The 14,577-nt window shown below is 46.2% G+C and overlaps 1 long non-coding RNA gene across 1 annotated transcript in view; it reads left to right on the forward strand.

Annotated features, from left to right (window-relative positions):
* Positions 1 to 12,744, forward strand: part of LOC144148783 (uncharacterized) — a 35,057-nt gene extending 22,313 nt beyond the window's left edge. The window contains exons 2-3 of the long non-coding RNA XR_013318059.1: positions 7,528 to 7,878; positions 12,512 to 12,744. This is a non-coding gene — a long non-coding RNA (uncharacterized LOC144148783). The remainder of the gene's footprint in view (positions 1 to 7,527; positions 7,879 to 12,511) is intronic.
* Positions 12,745 to 14,577: the final 1,833 nt, after the last annotated feature.

A 14,577-nucleotide genomic window follows, 5' to 3' on the forward strand; every position in this document is an offset into this window, starting at 1 on the left:
AAGGTGCTTTGAAACGTTTTGTTGCCTTCCGAAGCACCTAGCGCCAGTCAATATTGTTTAAGCAGCACTCCGCGTTTTGCGTGCGTTCTACAGCAAGAAGCATGTGTCTTTCGACCATTTCAATGTAGCTCTCAGAGGAGCAGTGCATTATACAGTAGTGTGATGTGCACTACGCATAATGCAATGTGCACTGTCGTATGCAGTTCCAAAAAAAAGGAGAAAAGAACCTCGGCCGCTACGCCCCCGCGACAGGAGCAGAGGCACTGAAGCAATTCGGCATGTCAGCTAACTAGTTAGCATTCGTGGCTAGCTTGAGCCAGTAAGTATAGTTTACAAGTGGAGGAAAAGTATCGGGCCCTTGTAAAAACGCTGGTTGTCAGAACTAGTTGGCTTCTGTTGGATTTTGTGATGAATGTAGAACACAACCTAGTTTGTATTCACCAATTTACGGTGCGTACTCCAATTCGTGGCACGCAGTGCACAAGCGGTAGGGTTCATCCCGTGGCCAGATGTCTGTGTTTGGTTTCTTTATTATGTAATCATCATCATCATCATCATCACCACCAGCCTCTCTACGCCCACTGCAGGGCAAAGGCCTCTCCCATTATTCTTCAGTTACCTCGGTCCTGTGCCAACTGTGACCAATTTATCCCCACAAACTTCTTGATCTCATCTGCCCATCTAACTTTCTGCCGCTCCCTGCAACGCATTATGTATTCCCCCCCAGATAACCAGTCCTTGCTGTATCTTTACCGTAAGACTTCATTCCGTGAGGTAGTGGTTACCCAGGAGGTGCTGTCGAACATACTCATCAACCATTCCGAAGGAAGCCCGCAACGGACGCGAAGCTGCACAAAACCGGCCCAAAACAGGCGTCCCTGAAGGAGACGACAAAGCTGGCGGCATGGGTCCCGTGGTCTCGCCCACCAACTGAGCGGGCTCCGGCGCGCGCGGAACGCCTATTAAAGTGCGCCCGTTCACCGCGCCATCCACAATGTGCTTCGCGAGTGAGTGATATTAAGGACCTGTCGGAGAGAGCGAAGTCGGCCCTCCTCTTTATTTTACTCCGTGGGTGGGATAATATAGGGTTCAGTGGTATTAAAAGATAGTAAGAAGACGTTGTGGAGTTAAATAGAGCAAATATTGTGACGGTGCAATCCCTGTTCCGGCCAACCATACGGTGGGTGCTGCGCCGCTGCTGAAAGACGACGAGAACGACGACGCTTGGCCCCGTACTCACGCTGCTGGTTAACCCAGCGCTTCCTATCTCATTCTATTTTAAATAGCTGCAAATATACGTGTATTTGCCACGTAACAATATTATGTGCTGCCGAGGGCATCACGAAAATAGAGGGCATGGGGTGGGATCTTTAATAAATCGAGCGATAGCAGGGTACCAGAAAGAATTCTTTAGCATAACGGAGTCGCAGTCGTCGCAATCGAAATAAACAAATGGTACAGGTCGCAGATAGTATAGACTGCATGTGCGCCAACAACTTGATACGATGGTGAGGGCGTATAATGTTTCTGCGAGGGCATCGACTCGGCAATACAAAACTGAAAAAAATTCACACTTTAAATGAGCAACTTTAACGCAAACGTAAATAACAAAGGGGAAACTGTCATTTGGAAACTTTGGAATGGCACCCGCCACAGTCGGCGAGTTAGACTGGTTTAATTTACTAGACAGAAATAGCTTTGATGACCATAAACAAGCGATACAGGATAAAGATAGCAAAGGTTTATCATCCCCGAGGACCAACGAGGTTAAAGCCGTAGGCATTTTCTTCAAGGACGTGGAATCATCAATCCAGAAGGGAACACAGTTCAAGATTCGTATGCAAGGACGTAACGTAAAGGTACGTAAAAAGCGGATTGGAGGAAGGTCAGTGGGAAACGATGGAATAGACAATCGCTACAGTGGAGGAGATACGTGTGGCACTTCCGTAAGCAAATGGCCTGAGGTTTATGAGGACATTCTTCTACAGAGATATAACAGGAAATAGACAATATAAAAGTTACGAATGTACAAGAAAAAAATTGACGGCATTTTACGTGAAAACCCAGCTATTGTGCAGGACGTTGAGGTGCGAGGCAAGACTCGGATCAGCGATCATGGAATGGTTAGGCGCCAAGTAACGTAGTATCTTAAAAGAGAGGAAAATGAAAAATACGCATTTCGCCATAGATTCGGTGCGAGCAATTGTGCGCAGAAGTTTAAAATATCTCTACAAAACGAATTGCGGCTTCAAGACGAGAAAAACGACTAGAGTGCAGACAGACTGAATGAAATAAAAGATCAAATAAAAAAACCTAACAAAGCCAATCACCCAATCAGCTGCAACTGTGGGAGAAGCAGCATGCAGGGAACAAAGAGGAAAACTGGTAAAATAAGGGAAATAATTGCGAAACGTTCGAACACGAAAGTGGCAAAAATAGCCTATCAAGTTGAATTAGAACTGCGGTCTAAATAGATTAACAGAAGTAAACAAACCACAATGATGCTTTTACCATGGCAATGATCGAGGAAACGCTGCCAATACAAGGCAGACAAAAAGCAACTATGAGGAAGCTAGCTATACACAAAGGCATAATGCACGCACTCAGAGACGAGCAGGGAACATAACGTACAGCATTGCAATAATAACAGAGAGAGTCAGAGTAATAGAGCGTCTTGTTTCTTTGCCCATTTCAACTCTAAAATTAATCTTTTTGGGGTTATACGGGACCAAAGTAATGCAGCAGTGGTGACACGAAAACATGGCGTTTGAGTGCGGAAACTCAACTACCTTCGAAAATTGTGTCGATCGCTTGAATTCCTTCAGTTCGAATCCTATTTGAAATTTCCAAGGACATTTGACTCAAATGTCACTTTAAACACTCGTGTAGCACAGGTACTCGTGTAGCACTCGTGTAGTACGAGCACTTTTTAGATGCGACGCATCTCTTTCTCGGAGGTATGTCCTTCCTGCGTCACGGCGTTGTCCGCACGCTCACTGCACATGCGCAACTCTCCTCCCTTCTTCTCTCCGAACACTGTGGGCAACACTCTCACTCCGTCTCATTATCATAACAGTTGCGCGTGTGCGCTTCGCTGCTCTGGGTGCGCACATGTGTGCGCACTCTCACTCCGTCTCATTATTATAACAACAGCTGCGCGTGTGCGCTTCGATGCTCTGGGTGCGCGCATGTGCGCATGTGCACGACTCTCCCCCCGGCTCCTCTCCTTTCCAAAGCGGGAATATAAGCGGATTGAGCGCACGGTGCCGGATCAATCCAGTGCTCGCTCTCGCACTTGACTTCACTTTGCTTGACGATACCTCCATGCAAGATCTTCCGATGAAGACGTGATGGAAGCGACAGTCCCTTCAGCGAGTGGACTGACGCAATCCAATACCAGCGTCAGTCCAAACGCTCCCCCCTGATGCGTCGCATCACATCAGGGTTCCCTCGCGGGAAGATGGGCGTAATTTTTTAACCATAGTTTTTTTTTTTCATTTCAGTTCATGAGGTGCTTGTTCAGCCTATATGTTCCGTGTGATTGCCAGCTGCGGAGACACTCATAAAAATATGTCACACAAATTTTTTTCATCGTTTAATCCAGGGCCTGGTCACACACACCGGGCCCTCTCTAGGCTTAAAACCTAATGACCCGGCAGGGGCCGCGCCTGGGCTTCAGACGACGAGCCCAGCCTGGGCCCGGGCCAGGCTCACCTAAAAATTCTGGGTGTGAGCCGGGCCCGGGCTAGGTGTTTCTGGCCCGGGTCGGGATCGGGCTTTATAAAGCGGGCGCGGACAGGGCCCGGGCTTTAAAACCAGGCCTGTATAGTGCTCTAGTTTGCCAGTTTGCCAACTAGAGGCCAATTACAGGGTCTCTGTAATTTTCGTTTGATTGCTATGATTGCTGGAAACGATTTCTGGAAACGACGTTAACGCGAAGAGCCGCACATGCAGCTACCAGCACACATGCAGATACTTACACACAAAGAAGCGGTGGCTCTTAACAAAACTGTTGAACACTGCAAACTATAAATGTCTATCTACCTCAGCTTGTCAACAAGATTGGTATTTTATTCGGGTCAACAAGAAATCATCCAGGAATATAGTTGTACCCCCTCAGGCCTCAACCGTAATTGGTTTAAATAAAGCAAACCATGTAGTGGCCTCTATACTGTATCATTGCATTACGCAGCAAACGATTAGGTATAAAAAAATTGATCACTAGCAGATCCTAGTCTGCATTACGGCAAGCTGTCAATACACACCAGCATAAGGACCAATATTTTTCGACATCCGTCACTGGCCACGCAAACGGCTTTGCAAACTGTTACTGAACAAGGGAGGTGTTATGAAGACACCCCTGCCATTGACGGTCATTTATCTTATTGGTGGAAGCGTGTCGAGCTGTTCATCCCCGGCTACCGTTAGAATGGTCATCGCTATTTGGACATGAAGAGGATCAGGCATCAGTACAAACTGATAAGCCGGTATCAGAAGCAGTAATAGATTACAATTGGAATGACTTGTGCTCTTCACTTAGCAAAGATTATGTCATCTCCAATCTGTGGCAAATTTACAGAGGCCTCTCCAGAAAACTGAAAAAATGCAATCCTTTTCTCTACCCTTGCTCTAACAGACGCCCCAGCCACTGTAGGGGACGCCTTTATCACTACCTTCTCCCCGCCGCCATCACTCACATATTGCCCTGCATCCATCATCCAGGTCACCCATTATGAGAACCGAGACTTTTCGTTCACACTGGCAGAGCTCACGGCGGCCGTAACGCAGAGAAAAACGTTCTGCACCTGGCGATGGCGGCATTACCTGGCAAGAAATCCAAAACATGCACCATTTCACCCTAGCTAAACAACAAGCCCCCGAGAACAAGCTGTGGGAGATGGTAGAGGTCCAATATTACCTCAAACTCATCCTCGTCCATCCCATCTCCAAACCAAGCAAAAACCCACATTTTAACAGAAACGTGCTGCCAATTCGACTTACTCCTACTCTTTGTAAACTGATACAAAGTCTCACGGATACCGGACCAAAGCACTAGCTTGGTTACACTCAACCCTCGTATCACACACCCAAAACAGGCTTTTCCCTCCATTTCTCTGCACACGACTTCTTGTGGTTTCCTTTGCGTGTTATCAATTGTTCGGCAAGACGTCGTGACCCAAGAGACTACAATTTAGTCATCAACATTCCAACCAATCAGCCAAACCGCCGTTCTAGACATTATAATTCAAGCGTACCGCAGCCAAAAATCTCAACACCGGTGCGCTACTTTCTTCATAGTTGACTCATAAATCATAAGGGTGCCTATCCATGGTGGTCGTCTCCTACCTACTTACTGGACAGAGGGTTACTCAAGAGTCTACCGTAGGACTACTCCTCTTTTTCCTCGCGCTAACTCGCATTTCTGGTCCAGTCGAGGAAAGCACCGAAGCCCGTTTCGCCATCTATGCTGACAACATTACGACATGTAAAGAAGGTCACGACTCGGACAACATGAACACTATAATTACTCAACTTAAGGTAGCATTACAACCCTTGAGAACCATCTTCCTCATTTTCTGCACCACATTTTGCCTAAAACCGAACTCCTCTCGTACACGGTACCAAGTCCTCTCATTCAGTAAAACCAGCCGCCCTCCACATCGCAAGTAGCTCCGTCCTTGGTATACTTGTGGCCACATAGAGCTTCTCGACAACCCCTGTACACAGTCACAACCACCACAATATCCAGCCAACCTAATTAAAAGCAATGTAAACCGATGCTGCATCTTGTTAACCCCTGTCTAACTGGCACACTGGTGCACAACAAAGTTCATGCGTTTCTATGGCTCGCCCTGCTTTCATAGGTGCCCTCACATATCGCGCCCCAGTGTATGGTTTAGGCAAAACTAATATCACGTTCCTGCACATCCTTCATAGAACCACATTAAGAACCATCACCGGCCTCCCTCGGCATACCATAATTGCAATACTCGTGCAAGCCACTCTACTTTCCTACGAAAATTTTTTTAACGAAAAGAACTCCAGCTCAAGGTGACTTCAATAGGACTCCATTCCTACAAGGCCCGGTACTCGCAGATGAAGGCAACCCTCGGCCAATTCAGGTGCACAGTCCGGTGCACAGTTTGCCAAATAGCTCTAGGGACACTACCGGTCATTGCCCCCTCCACCTCCGAAACCAGTTCTGCGTGGTCACCCGACGTTGCGCAAAACAGCGCCTACAAAAGCTAACTATTGCCATCTACACGGTGAGATGGACATCTTTACGAACCCCAGTCTTAGAAACCCCACCCTCTGTGTGGTCTGGAACTGGTCGTAAAACTCAGATATCAGCGGCACAGCTGGCATAAACCTTCCCCATTTCACACGGCTGGAGGCTGAGCTCCACACCATCATCGGTACCCTCAACAGCCCAAGCTTTGACGCCTCGCATAACCCCTCTTACAACTTCGTTATCTTACGGCCTCCTTCTGCGTAATCCAAGAACTCAGACGCCCATCGTATCTAAGCGCCCTAACACAGCAAATTCTGAACCATGTTTCCCTTCTCCGTCACAACGGGGTATCTGTACGGATTGGTTGTGATCGGGGCATGAGCTGCTTGCACAGTGCACCAGTCAGCCCATTCTGCGGTTCACGACAGTACTCTCACTCCACCTCCTCTGGCTCACACTCCGCCATCCCCGACACCACTACCTTCTTCCCTAAACTTACTTCACCATAAACTCTACAAGAGGACCCGCTGCAACGCTTCTGCCCATCAAGAACAATTCAACCGGCATACCATCCCTGACACGAGCAGGCGAAGTATTTCTCAACAATCTCCTCGTGAATGCCGCCTACACCCTTCACATTATCCTACAATGCCTCTCACCCAATCTCCCCATAAATGTACCTTCTGCAATACGCTCACCTACTGCAATCTCAGGCACCTCATTTTTTCTGACAAGAACACTCCGACGTTATTTCCTGTTTACACGCACCCTCAACCACTCTTGTAGAGTATGAGTGCATGAAGAAATCTATACTGCACAGGATAAGATGATGTTTCGTCAAAAAAGTAGCTCGGGAATTGTTCCTGGGCTGCACTATGGCCCTGCACGCCTGCATTTACCTTCTGTACTCCTCTTCCGCTTCTCCAAACCGGTCCCAGCTGACCCTTACCAATAGAGCTCGTAGTAAGTAAGCATAACTTTTGTTGATGTTATACATGTCGCCACTAAGTATAGGTGATATCTTTATCAAAGAATAATTGTAGTTTCCGCATTTCCTTTCTCTTTGCGTGGAGGTTGGTAGCAGAAGTTAACTGTACAATGGTTCGACAATTGGGGGTAAATGAAATAAATTAATGAACACACATAAAAATGAACAAATTAAGCACATATAACTGAATGCACAACAAATGCGCTCTTAAATGCCTAGAAAAAGTGTCTGTGAAACAAACTGCTCGAACAGTTTTATACACCCAACAGTACAATCTCCTTTTTTTCTGTTGCTTTTGTTGTTTCAGTACCTTAAGGCTACACGTGAACTTAAGCAAGGACCAGTCTGCTATGACATTGGCTGCTTCAATATGTCCGAAAACATGAGCTTGAACGAAGGAGCACCTCAATCACCGGAAGAAGTGAAGACAACATTTTATTTTTTTAATGACAGCTCTAGTGCAGATGTGGACGACCTATTAAACGAAAACAAGACAACTGAGATTCCAGAAAAAACTTGGACCTTAGAAAACTGGACATTTGGAGGAATGAAGGGAGTGCTAGATAAAACCAAGCCACTGACTGTTGTAACGCATGGTCTCACCGGAAGTAAACGCACACCGTGGATGCAGCCTCTTGTGAAAGCGCTTCTGGACAACGTAAGGCAGCCTGTCTTTTTCATTTATAACAGTTGTTTTATTGACAGATTTGCTGAATTGCTACATTAATCGAAAATGAGGTAGTATATTACATGAGTATCCATTTATAAGAATTTATTTTTGCGCTTCAGTACGAGTTATGGTATCGGGTACTTGTGTCATATATGGATTATAACAGAAAAGTAGTCAGAAAATGTATAGGCTATTTCCTTTTTACAACAACCTGCTAACGCACAGTTGCTAGTAGCGGCTGAGCAACGTTTGTACTTTTGCAGCAGGGTTGGGTACGGGGTCTTGAAATTATAAGTCTAGCGATATCACCTGAGCCGTCCAGATACTTTCTGGCTGCCTAAAACATAGCGGAAACTTTGAACATCTCTACACAAAGATCCTACAACAAATGATCGGCACAACATTGCGCATCCACGAAGTAAACGACATGCACCGATGTTGATACATGTCGCCGGTGTTCTTTTCCGAACAAACATGCCTTCCCCCGGGTGCAACTTTCCCAACGCAAACGATTCAAACTCAATGAGGCATGGAACTTTATGAAAGTTTTTCTGGTGTAATTTATATATATATGTAAATATATACGTAGCTATATATATGTATGTATGTATGTATGTATGTATATATATATATATATATATATATATATATATATATATATATATATATATATATATATATATATATATATATATATATATATATATATATATATATATATATATATATATATATATATACAGAAAGAAATGCCGGCAGTCTACAACGCCAAAGAAGGCATAGGGGAGTGGTTAGATTTTGTTACCGTTATTGACGTTACATTATTTTTTTATTAATTACGTAAGAAAGAAAGAAAGAAAAAACACGCGCCCAGAATGGGGACCGAACCCACGCCTTTCGATTAGATCTCGAATGCCTTACCAATTCGGCTATCTGGGCGACTGTGTTCTGCTTCACTTTCTGGGGTATGACGCGTCATAGCCGCGTCTGCCGCGGCTATGACGCAACGTGCCCCAGCTATGACGCAACACAATCCACTTTAATCCAATCCAATCCAATCCAATCCAATGCCCCTCGCGAGAGAGTGTTCGCTATCGGAGAGAAGAGGGGGGTCAGCGGCGGACAGCGCAGCTGGCGCGGCGAGGAGAATGGGGGAGGGGTGGACAACGCCGACGACAACGACGACGACGCCGGAGGGACAAGGCGAGTGAATCAGATGCTCTGCATCTAAAACAGTTCACGTGCGTCCGTGCCTCAAGAGACAGCACAAGACAGCTCGTGGTACAGACGCCCAGTTCACGAAGTCGGTTGCCACCTCTGGACAAAACGACCCGGGCCCGCCAGTCATTCATTAAGATGACAACAATATAGATGGATAGGACAATGACTACTACTACTACAGTGAAAAGCGACGATACAACATCTAAATAAATAATTTCAAGCCTAATGCAATGCATGGTGGTGCTTACACAGAAAGAAAGGGCTGGCCAATCACGCTGGCGGAGTTGCCAGCTAGAGTAGGAGAGAGTGCGTTAGGATAAATATATTTTTTGAGTAAGTGTGAGTGAGTGGCAACCCGTTTTGCCAAGCTATGGTCGCAGCACCGCTCTGCAAATCACACAGAAAAATGAGAATTTCTATGGTCTATCACGCCACCTGTAGACCCATCACACATATATCGTAAAGGGACGCACATCTTTCAGAATCGTGCAAGGGAGCTGAATAGTCACCTACGAGCCTACAACACATACCTGTATTCAGAGAAAAACTACCGGGAAATGGTAACAATCGCCGTGCAAACTGCTTTTCACCCTTTCGGCCCTGGCCTCCTTTATTTGGGACATGAACCGAAAGATTTCTAGGAATTTCAGAGGAAATCCAAATGAGCTAGTTTTTTGAGAATTAGTTCTTCAAGGGTGTCTCTATCGATAGATATCACCATTGTTCGTTTGTTGATAACACTGAATGCTAGAGAGACGAAAGCATTGCAGTGAAGGCCAAACTGACGTCAGGGTTGCCCCAAGGACCGAAATTCTACTTTGATTACGTGGCTGTAAATCTATAAATACTTGCACTACAGGCACAATTTTTGTATGTGGGCTCACTCTTTCAAAATTGTTTAAGAAACTTTTTTTCTAGTGCAAATTTCAATTTTATTTGCCCGATGACCTAATTAGATATCATGCTTGTATATCACTGTTTACTTGTATCGCAAGATCTATTTTTCATTTGTAAGCTTAAAGATTCCAAATATTAACGAGAACATACCGAAAAGTTTTTCCATAGGAAGAAAAATTGAGTGCTGAGTGTTAGGCACAAATCTGCTGCATTTTTCCAAAAAGCTTCGGTCGCAGCTCTTCGTTTCAAGAAAAACTGCGACCCTACAGTGAGGCTAAAGTATTATTCGCCATGCACGCTAGTCTCAATTGCAAGTCCTTGAAGCATGCGATGACAAACCATCACCAGGGAATATCGGCACGGCGCTTACGCCCAAAGCAAAGAGGACAAAATGCTACTGCGCCGCCTGACGTAGAACATCAACCGCTACGCGGTGCTGGCATAAATGCCGGTTGTAAAGACGCCAAAGATGAGTCCTTCCGAACTTCTCCATGCCATCGCCGTACCATCAGAGCCCTTCTGACAAATCGGTATCGAAATTTAGACCCGCTTCCTGCGTGCCGATCGGAGAACAAGTGGAGTGTTTTAGCCACAGACTACGTAATAGGCTACACAGACACCACCACTTTTCCCAACGAAGCCACTCAAGAAGTTGCCAAATTGATCATCCATCTACTTTGCTGCGACATGGAGCTCCTGAAGTTCTAATACCGGACCTCGGAACCACATCCACTGCGCATCGTATGCGAGGGGTTTTTTGCTACACAACGCGTATCCTTGGTTATCCGCTACGCATTACTCCCACAAAATTAATCAAGGGAACCTCTGAACATTTCGATGACGGATATGCCATCTACGTACGTCTAAATTAAAGATATAACGTGTAACAAAATATTCCATGTTGTCACGTTTGCATAAAATTCAGCTATTACAAAAACTACGCAGATGGCTTCATGCGAGCTGGTGTGTGGAAGTAAGCCCATGGCTATGCGCGACCTCACACCTACCAGACGTAGAAGATGGCAATTTTAATTCCGACTTCGAAGAATCCCTACATTTTGTTGAGAAGACCCGCCAGCTTCCTCACAACCCCACTTCACGCGAATACATATCCAAGTTCGGGGCGCCGAGTATGGTCCAAGACACCCTGTGTGGGTTTGGATCCCAATAGTAAGAAGATAACGTCAGCGAGAGGCTTCCGGGTCAATATTTTGAACTCTAGAACCGTACGGGGGGGGGGGGCAAGAAGGGCGCCTTAGACAGCACAAGCTTTCCTGGGCAAGACCATGGAGATTCTATTTTTGAAAACTTAGCAGAGGCAGTGCTACTAAGACAGCTTCAAACCGGGTCCCTACCCACCCCGGCTCTGATGCACCGAATGTATCCGGAAGCATACCCTACTGCCAAGTGCCAGCTCTGCTGCAGGGAGACTGCAGACCAGAAGCACATCTTATGGAACTGTGTCACGAGCCCAATGGAAGCGAGGTCAAGAACCATCCTGCCACGGCTTGCAGAAGCCGCAAGGAGCTACACCTACGAAAATCAACACTGGGCCGTCCAGCAGGTCTTGCGGGCGCTCGCAAGGCATGAGACTCGCGAGTGGGCAACGGCGAGCTCACGTCTCGGATGACTAGCCACCAGGACGACGCCGAGGCCCGCGTCGCTGCGCGTAAAAACGTCGTTCTGCCGCCTTAAATAAAGTTTAATCAATCAATCAATCAATCCTAGGGGGACCCGTGTCTCGTGCACTAGCGCAGCCGTGCAGCTTATCACACGATGCCGCTCCGGATGCAGCGCGAGGGACGGCACACGTTCTAACGTTGCCGCTGGAGCTACATCTAGAGTGCTCGCCCAAGCAGCGCAAAAGCTTGTCTGCTCTCTCTGGCGCGTGGGTCGGCCTGCGTGCCGAGGAAGCGCGCTGATGACGATGGAGGAAGCGGCCAATGATAATGGTCTTGGGCGCTTTCGGTCGAAGGAGTAGCCACTACAGAACCATATACAATTCATTGACGTATTGGGCAAATTGTCTACGTTGTTATTGCTGACGGCAACTGCGGGGCATCACGACGATCTATGCATTGTGAAATGGATCACGTGGTTTGCGTCAAACTTCTGCCCCAAATAATCGACTTTCTATTGTTGGCACAACTGTTTTATTTCAGCATCGTGTGAATACACATTTATACGGAGGTAATTTCTGAATCCATAACATATAAGTATCATTGTAGTTGTTACTAGCGCTTACCACGCACGGGCATCATTCGTAACCGGGTTTACTGTTTGGTCGAGTTAGTGTTTATATATTCAAACAGCTTCAGCAGAAAAATGACCAAGGCACCCATCCCGCTGTATCCTCCAGCCTTTGTTTCTTTTCAAGTATGTTATGGTTGCCTTTTTATGCAAACTGAGAAGAAAAGGTTGTTTCAGCTTACATTGATGTCAAAAGCATTTTTGTTATTTCTTCCAAATTCATAACTTTAGAAACAAGGTTTCTCTCCCACAGCTGGAAGGCACTGTCATGGTTGTTGACTGGGAGAAAGGTGCAAATGGATCTTACACTGACGCTGGAGTAAATACACCCGTTCCAGGGGTGTTGATTTCCCTGCTCCTCCAAAAAATTATCATTGAAACTGGCTGCAGCATATCCCCGGATATGATCTACCTCGTCGGCTTCAGCATGGGTGCGCAAGTGATGGGTTTTGCTGGCCGACACTTTCGCAAGACCACTAGAATGCTTCTGGGACGTATCACTGGTACGTATGCATGCGACATTAACTAAAGCGCATTCAACAGACAGGTTTCATTCATGGCTGTACCTTTCAAGAAGTGTAGGGTGCAAAATCTTAAAAGCAGGTTTGGTTTACTTACAAAACCACAACCCTATTTCCATCGAAGATTGTATTTCACTCAGAGTGTTTTTGTCGCTAAAATATAAAACTATTTATACATCGTCCTTAAGGGCCCGTCCTCTATTTCCCTTCAAAGATATATTGAGTGTCTCGTAGACATTTTAGGACACCAGGGTAAGGAGAGCATATTGGCTTTAACACACACTAAAGAGCTTAGGTTCGAAAGTTTCAAAAATACGAACAGTCGACTAATGCAGTTAACTTTCAAAATGGGTCGGCCCCCGAATGTCGACGATCGATGAAACGACGAAACCACGACTCGCTGGCTCGTTGGCCGACGGCACATAGCCGATGACGGTTTACTCCAAGCAAACTCAAAATGTACAATATGAACACTTTATTCACACAACGTATTTACAACTCATGGCTCGTGATCGCAAACAAGAGGTCGGGCAAGGCGGGACTCACCGCTTTCTCCTCTCCCCTCTCCGTTCCTCACGACAGATCAAACACCTTGGTTTTACCAACAAAACCCCGCCAACACAAGGGACGTCACAACCTGAGAGTGAGGATGGCTCATTGATAAGACCACTCTAGGCCGCTGATTGGCATTCGTGACAAACAAAACTAGGTAGGTTCAAAATAGCCACGTGACCCACCTCTCGCGTTTTTGTTCGCGAGTTCAGTAGCTGACGGCGGTACTTCTCCGGGATCAAAAACTGCTCCTACTTCTGACCCTTGGCATCCGTGTAACATATAGTGTAACTGCGGCACCACAAGCCGGACGTCTGATGAAATGAAACGTTTTTTTTTTCTTTGCGCCTCGTTTCACGCTCTCTATCAAGGCTTTTATCGAGCTTTCATATTGCAGTTCTCGAATGAACGTTGCTCGATCCACCCTGATTAACTCATTCCAGCTGTAGCAGACGGCGACCATGTATGGTTGGCTTCACACGGCTGCGCCGCTTCGGTTTCTCAGCCGAAAGGGGTGACGCAACGCACTTCGGCCGCTGGCGGTTCAACTAACCTATCGCAAAAATTTGCGGTCGGCTCGCAGCTCGGGCTACATTTCTCCCCCGCCTTTACCGTTTCGCTCGCTGGGGTAGTGTAGTATAAAGAAGGCTGCTAACTATAAGCATGATATAGCGTAATCTCATCTTTCAATACTTTGTTAAATATTTTGGATACAGCTAATCGTAAACTGATCAATACGACACGTAACATTAGACAGTAAACAACGAAAGACTATTGCGATGAAAGAACCGGGTTAAAAGCTGGCGCAACATGGAGATTGCCTTTCTCGTCTCATGCCATGGGACAAAGATACTTTACTGTTCCTTGAGTAAAATATTACTCCATTAAAGAGACCATGAACACAAGGGCCAAGTTTGTTCATACGGAAGATTGCCTACTTCGAATCGGAATAAGAAGGAAAACTGGAATGGCCATGCCACCCGCTAGCTCATTTCTTGCACTGAAACCATTAACGTAGTACCAGCAGCTGTGCAATTGCCTAAGGCCGACAAAAGCAAACAAAGGTTAGGCAGGTCTTATAGGCGTGCCGAAGAAGCTATTTGGGGTTAAATTTATTGCGCATGATTTTCATAGCAGGAATAATGTTCGGTAAACAATGTTCCGAACGCTCGAGTAAATATAAAAGCACAAGTGCGTGCTGCGCCCACTACGGCCATATTTTGTCTTCCGTCGCGTCGAACATAAT

The sequence above is a fragment of the Haemaphysalis longicornis genome, unplaced genomic scaffold (genome assembly GCF_048455015.1).
Source record: "Haemaphysalis longicornis isolate Haplotype H1 unplaced genomic scaffold, Haemaphysalis longicornis Haplotype H1 scaffold_8, whole genome shotgun sequence".
Lineage (NCBI taxonomy): Eukaryota > Metazoa > Arthropoda > Arachnida > Ixodida > Ixodidae > Haemaphysalis > Haemaphysalis longicornis.